The sequence below is a fragment of the Palaemon carinicauda genome, chromosome 41, assembly GCF_036898095.1.
Source record: "Palaemon carinicauda isolate YSFRI2023 chromosome 41, ASM3689809v2, whole genome shotgun sequence".
Taxonomy (NCBI): domain Eukaryota; kingdom Metazoa; phylum Arthropoda; class Malacostraca; order Decapoda; family Palaemonidae; genus Palaemon; species Palaemon carinicauda.
Window position 1 is genome coordinate 43,114,936 of NC_090765.1, and position 7,500 is coordinate 43,122,435.

The window sequence follows — 7,500 nt, forward strand, 5'->3', positions numbered from 1 at the left end:
GAAAACGTGTCACTGACTTTTCATCACCAAAAGCTATAAGGGATGTTGCCTATCACTTTTATCTAAAAGTATTCTTTATATCAATTTATTATCCTCGTTATTCAGATAACTACCTCCATTGAGAATGTACTTGATCACAGACATACAAATATACAGTATATGCATATTATATAAATACACACATACACACACATATATATATACATATATTTATATATATATATGTATATATATATATATATATATATATATATATATATATATATATATATATATATATATATATATATATATGTATATATATATATATATATATATATATATATATATATATATATATATATATATATATATATATATAACAACAACAACGAATACAGCAGTTTATAATTATCATCATCATCATCATCTCCCATGCCTATTGACGCAAAGGGCCTCGGTTAGATTTCGCCAGTCGTCTCTGTCTTGAGCTTTTAAATCAATATTTCTCCATTCATCATCTACTTCACGTCCATAGTCCTCAGCCATGTAGGCCTGGATCTTCCAGCTCTTCTAGTGCCTTGTGGAGCCCAGTTGAAAGTTTGGTGAACTAACCTCTCTTGGGGAGTGTGAAGAGCATTCCCAAACCATCTCCACCTACCCCTCACCATGATCTCATCCACACAAGACACTCGGGTAATATGTCTTATAGTTTCATTTCTAATCCTGTCCTGCCATTTAACCCCCAATATTCTTCTGAGGGCTTTGCTCTCAAATCTACAAAATCTGTTGGATATTGTTTCATTGTCATACCATGACTCATGTCCATACAGTAACACCGACCTCACTAAACTGGCATATAGTCTGATTTTTATATGTAATTTCTGGTGATTTGATTTCCAAATTTTACTTAACCTAGTCATTGTCTGATTTGCTTTTTTTCAATCTTTCTTTAAACTCAAATTCTAAAGATCCTGTATTAGTGATCATAGTTCCTGATTAATCAGTAGAACTTCAAAAGTTCAAAGTTGGAGCAAATGTTTTTATGTTGACCAGGCTGACATGAGTCATTTTATAGTTTATACATGACATATCTGTTTTTGACGTTAATAGTTTATGTAGGATATATCTGTTTTGACGTTGTTACTGTTTTTAGAATGATTTATTGTTAATTTATTCTCATCATTTATTTATTTCCTTATTTCCTTTCCTCATTGGGCTATATTTCCCTATTGGAGCCCTTGGACTTATAGCATCTTGCTTTTCTAACTAGGGTTGTAGCTTGGCTAGTAATAATAATAATAATTTAAATGATTCCGTCTCTTTAATCCTTTCTCATTCCAGTGATATTTCATCTTCCATTACATATTCCGTTCTCATCCTCTGTCTTTTTGCTATTTATCTTGACCCCAACCTTAAGTAATATTTCATGGTAAACAGGTTTTGTAAGTCCTGTGGTGTTCTGCTAATAAGGACAGCGTCATCTGCATACTCTAAGTCAGCTGATTTACTGTTACTAATCCAGCCCAATCCTTCACCATTCCTAACTTTGGTGTGCATTACAAAATCCATGAGGAGGATAAACAACATAGGTGACAACACATTCCCTTGGAGTACTCCGCTGTTCACTGGAAATTCATTTGATAGGACTCCACTAACATTAACTTTTCTCTTGCTATGCTCATGAACAGACTTAATCAAATTTACTTTATTCAAGAGGAACGCCATGATACGTAGGACTCTCCACAAAATTGGCCGGTGCACACTATCAAGGCTTTTTCATAGTCCACAAATGTCATCAAAAGTGGATTTCTATATGCTACACATTACTGTACCACATGTCTTAAAATTAAAAGTGGGTCAGTACAACTTCTACCTTTTCTAAATCCTGCTTGTCCACCTCTCAGCTTTTCATCAAACTTTCTCTCTAGTGTCTTTAGAATGTGTATACTATATATATATATATATATATATATATATATATATATATATATATATATATATATATATATATATGCATGAACAATCAAATTAATGTTAGTGTTTAGCTTCTGATTAATTTTTAATTGGCACGTATTGATTGTAAAATAAAACTGCATTTGATATGAATTGCTGGCTCTATATTGAAAGATTTCTATTTACATTTCATACCTTAAATAGTTTCAAAGCTGTTACTGTAGAGGCAAATCTCTCTCTCTCTCTCTCTCTCTCTCTCTCTCTCTCTCTCTCTCTCTCTCTCTCTCTCACTGAGTAGTTGTTTGGATCAGTCATCTCATGCCTCCACACACATGCTTGGTTGCATGCGAAGATAAGCTTTGGTTAGCGTGCTCATGTTTCTGGGACAGATTTTATGATGTCATAATGGCGTATAATATGGGGTTATGACAGGGGTGTGTCTTGATCGTTGTTACGAAATGTACCTCCGAATTCCATCTTGAAATTTCATTACATATATTGTTATATATAATTTTGGAATGAAAATCTATACGGTATTTTAAAAGAAGGTTATTGATTTATCCAAAGATTCTGATATTATTATTATTATTATTATTATTATTATTATTATTATCATCATCATCATTATTATTGTTAATTGCTAAGCTACAATCCTAGTAGGAAAAGCAGGATGCTATAAGCCCAGGGGGCTCCAACAGGGAAGATAGCCCAGTGAGGAAAGGAAACAAGAAAGAATCAAATATTTTAAGAACTGTAACATTAAAATAAATATCTCCTATATAAACTATAAAAACTTTAACAAAAAAGGAGAAGAAAAATAAGATATATTTCTGTGTATGATATTTCTATGGTTATCGGTATTAGCTATGTTTATATTAGAGGTTTATATGAAAATAATATAACGTTCTTTATATGATAATGAACGGAGAACAATACGTTCTGTGTCATATGTTTAAAGATAAACGAGTCATACTTCGTTTACTTTTATATATGTCTGTATATTTTCAAGGGCATTCACGTTTCCCCATATGAAAAATCAGAGCATGAATATTAGAACAAAAGTCCTTTCAAATTCCAACCCAAAGTAAAGAAGTTTTCCGGTGTTTAGAATTTCCGTTTACGCATTCCATGGACCCGTAAACCTAACTGCTGAAAAATTAGCTCTAAACTTCTGGGTCGCGACTAGAATTGGTGAACAAGGTATTTGTTGGGATTATAACACATAATCTGTGTTATTTATTGTCTCGTCTCCTTATATGTGTCTCTAGTGTACGCGACCCTTCAAAAATGACCGTTAGATATTTAGATGGATATGCATACTCGCGTACCCCCTCTCACCAGGGCATGACTACTACATGTTCCCCTACCCAAGAGATGGCGATTTCTGAACGTGACCATATATATATATATATATATATATATATATATATATATATATATATATATATATATGTATATATATATATATGTGTGTGTGTGTATATATATATATATATATATATATATATATATATATATATATATATATATCCAGTCACTTGCTCTTTATTATACAGTGTGGCATTTTATATTTAGTAGACATCTGGACATTTATTTACATGTAAACATTGTACAATGAGCATTTTTAATCTCTCAAGTGCTCAAAATGTATTTATATCTAAAACGTTATTGTGAAGATAAAAAAGATAATGAAATAACTGTAACCCTACTTATGGCCCATCCTGTATAGGGGAGATTTTGCCAGCCTCGGACTTTTTTTTCTAATATAAGTAAGTCAGAAACACGATTTTAATGTATAATTATTTCTTTCACGAGAAGGCAAAAAAATGGGCGTCTCCTTTTCACCGATACCATTTTCTTTGATATTGACAACGAAATGAATTTCATAAAGCTGCCAATTAAATACTATTTCTGAAAATGAGTGTTTATTTGACAACTAAATACTTGAGCAGTCAATACACAAAAATAACCACCAATAAAAGAAAACATAAATTGAGAAATAAGAAGGAATTTTATTTTTGGATACGATAAGATATTTATTGTTAATGTTTCATAACCTTACCAGAATATTCTATATTTTTATAGTCACATTGTAATGCTTGTGTAGCTAATAACGTCCGTGAGGACAGTCGATACCATTCATCAGAGTCAATATCTGTATTGACTCTGCCATTCAGAATCTCAACGACAGAGCGTTGCTCGAAACTTTATTCAAAGTTCCAAGGGACGAAATCGCTTGCAGCTGCGCAATTTCTATGGCCCCAGAAATTGAGGACACAGTTTGTATCCGAAAAAAAATACGTTTATGGGATAACGATATTACGTAGAGTTGTTCGGTACTAAAGTCATTATGAATGTGGGGATTTTTTTTTTTAATGAGTTAAGCAATTTTACCTGGTTGTTCCTTTCTCCTGCTTTTCCAACTAGGTTTGTAGCTTAGCAATTAATGATAATAATATACTACCTTCACTGACTCAATGTTACTGGTATTTGGAATTTCATTTTGTGTCGTATTTTTGTGCTGGTCAGTTGACAGTTGCATATTGTAACTATGTTAAAAGGATGACTTTCTAATTTCTAACTTCATTTGTAACATTATCAATGTTATATTTGTTGTGAGAAGTATTGCACCAAGCGTTTTAATAGTTAGAACTCTTGAATACAGACCGGGTTTCATTTAAAAGAAAAAACAAAAGTAATTGAAACCTAAAATATTTATCTGAGACAAATTTCTTTGATTCTGTCTTAGAATATGGGCAAATGTAAATGCTGTAACCCTTTGAGCTTTGTGGCATAATATAAAAGTTCTTTTTAGAGATATCTTGCACAGCACATAAAAAGACTTATAGATTTGTGATCGAAAAGAAGGATTATTGAGCCAAGATACTTCCAGTTTCAAAGTACATTACGCCAAATGCTTATGTTGTGAACATATTTTTCTGAAATTAATTACTTTAAGCTTTCATTACAAAGTTTGGATCAAATGTATGCTGGGTATTTAGTAAATAGGTTAACAACATTCAAATAAAAGCTAATGGAACTAAAATAGTTTGTCATGAAAAATACAGCATTTTCTTGCCTACATAATTTTTTTTGCAGCAGTGTACCCAGTATGTGGGATTTATACCTAATGCACGCAGCCATCCAACTTATGCAATGTTCATAAATTAATCACCGAGTGAAATCATACATTCTAAATAAACTAATGAAATAACAATAGTTAAAATCACCCATTTCAGTGAAGTTTAGAACCCAGAACCAATTGGTTGTCGGGATAAGAATAAAATAATGCTTGCCTTCGTACAGGATCTAAAGAAAGTTTTTGGAAGCGGAATAATAAAAAAAAAAAAGTTGTGGAAACATGTCTCCCTTCTGCTTCAGATCTTCTGTGACCGTAAGTGTTTTTCGCACCCTTGCTATCGAAAAAAAAGCATCTAGATTGACTTCAGTCACAGTACGAACTGAGGCGCAGTTAATTCGTAAAATAGACATGCAGTAAATAGCAAAGAAATTAAGATTACAATAATAAAATCAGATATTACTCTCTCTCTCTCTCTCTCTCTCTCTCTCTCTCTCTCTCTCTCTCTCTCTCATTAATTTCTTATTATACAAATATTTAAGATAAATAATACAGATTTATCCACATGTGGGTAATGCGTTCTGCTTTTGTTCTATTCAGGTTTTTTTTCTTAATCGATCTATCAATACATGTTTTGTAGTGAAAATTATTTTCATGTATACCGTTGGAACAAAAGGTTTTGATTGGCTGGTGCCCCACTTCATGCCAGATTCAGTAGGATTTTTCTTTCTTTCTTTTTTTCTTTTTTGACAAAAAACTGGGAATTCCTGAATCAATACATGGATTGAAATATTGCTTATACAAAAGCATAGATTCGCATTTATTTTGTATTACCAAACCCATTCTAAGTTAATTAGCACACATAACTGCATTCACTCATATAATCTTGAGTAATTTGCATTCACGCAGGAACACAAACAAATGTATGTGCATGTTTGTTCTAAAAAGCTAAAAGCACTCGTTTTAATGCCAGCTCATTTCGAGTTGAACAATGGATTACCTTTTGTTTTCAACATCGGCTCTCTCCTATTATCCTAATCATAATTAAGACTGGCAAGAGAGGCTGTCCATTCCACGCCCAGTTCAGAAAGGCCTCCTACTGAGGCAAGAGACCCGTATCTGTCAGGCACAGTATAAGATCCCATCGGGAGGAAAGCACGGAACCCGGGCCATGAGTATTGGTTCTTTTAATATCTCGCAGCTTTCAGTTTTTTTTTTTTTTTTTCAGCTGACATGTCTTTATTGCGCATTTTTATTCAAATTGAAACTGGAGGTTTGCATGGATGTGAGTACAGACGCTCTTATATAAGCTATGTTTCTTTTTTTTCATGTGACATAATTCATATATTTTTTTAGGCTGCAGTTTCCTGTCAGATACCTTGGGAACGAAAGGGAGTCAGTTGAGACCTTGAAAATGTTTCTTTTTTTCTTTTAGTTTGTAATTGAATTATCCAAGTAAGAACATTGTTTACTTATAACTATCTCAATGAGATGGTTGTTAAAGTATCAAATTCGGAAGATAAGGATGTACCTGTAAAGAAGATTTAGAAAATAAAGCCAACGTCTTATAACGCATAAAGGGAATGTTAATATATGAAGGGTAATAAAAGAATAAGAAAAACCATAAAACCTAAACCGTAGAACCAAACAAGAGAGAGAAGCAAATGAAAAACTAAGCAGATGAGCGAGTTACCTCCTTTGTTACTTTCAAGGTTGAATACATTACTTCAGTGAGGCTTTCCAAACGTTTTTACGTTTTATCCTTACGAGACAAGGTAGCCTCCCTTCCTCTTTAACATTTCACTTATGTATGACGCTGTCAACACTCGCCTTTGCCCCTCTCTCAAAGACACCTTCGAAGCCCCGTACACAATAATAATGGATTGCTGTAAACGGAGGTGGTCTGGGGAAAAACTATTCTAAATGTTTGATTTTGGGAATGGCAAGAGCTATTGACACAACAAGACACCTTTATTAAGTAGATTCAACTTTCCAGAAAAAATTGTGTGATATTCCACTATGATAATTGATAAGTTCGAGGATTTTTATAATAGTAACGACATAAAGACCTGCAAAAATAAAGTTTGTTGGTCAAACTCTTATTTTTCTCCATTTGGTTTTTGTGCAACGTTTTCTTTATACAGGAACAGATTCATGCCCTGATCTTTTGAGTAAGTTGTATCACGGTGCTTCTTTCTGTCATTAATGCTGATGACTCTAGAATACATTACATAATATCTCCCCCCCCCCCCATACACATTGAAGAACTCCTTGCATCATGATCAGGTTTATAGTTGAGTTTCCTTAGTTTTCGTTGCGTTATGTTATTGGGGGTCAATCACTTCAAACTGATCATTTAGAGAAACGGTCTTCTCCATATTTAAGATCTCATCTTCGTGATCTTCATCTATATTAACGAAGAATGCCGAGTTAACTTGGGTTACTCTATGAACTGTGTCCCTGGTGGCGCATATACATTGCCATAG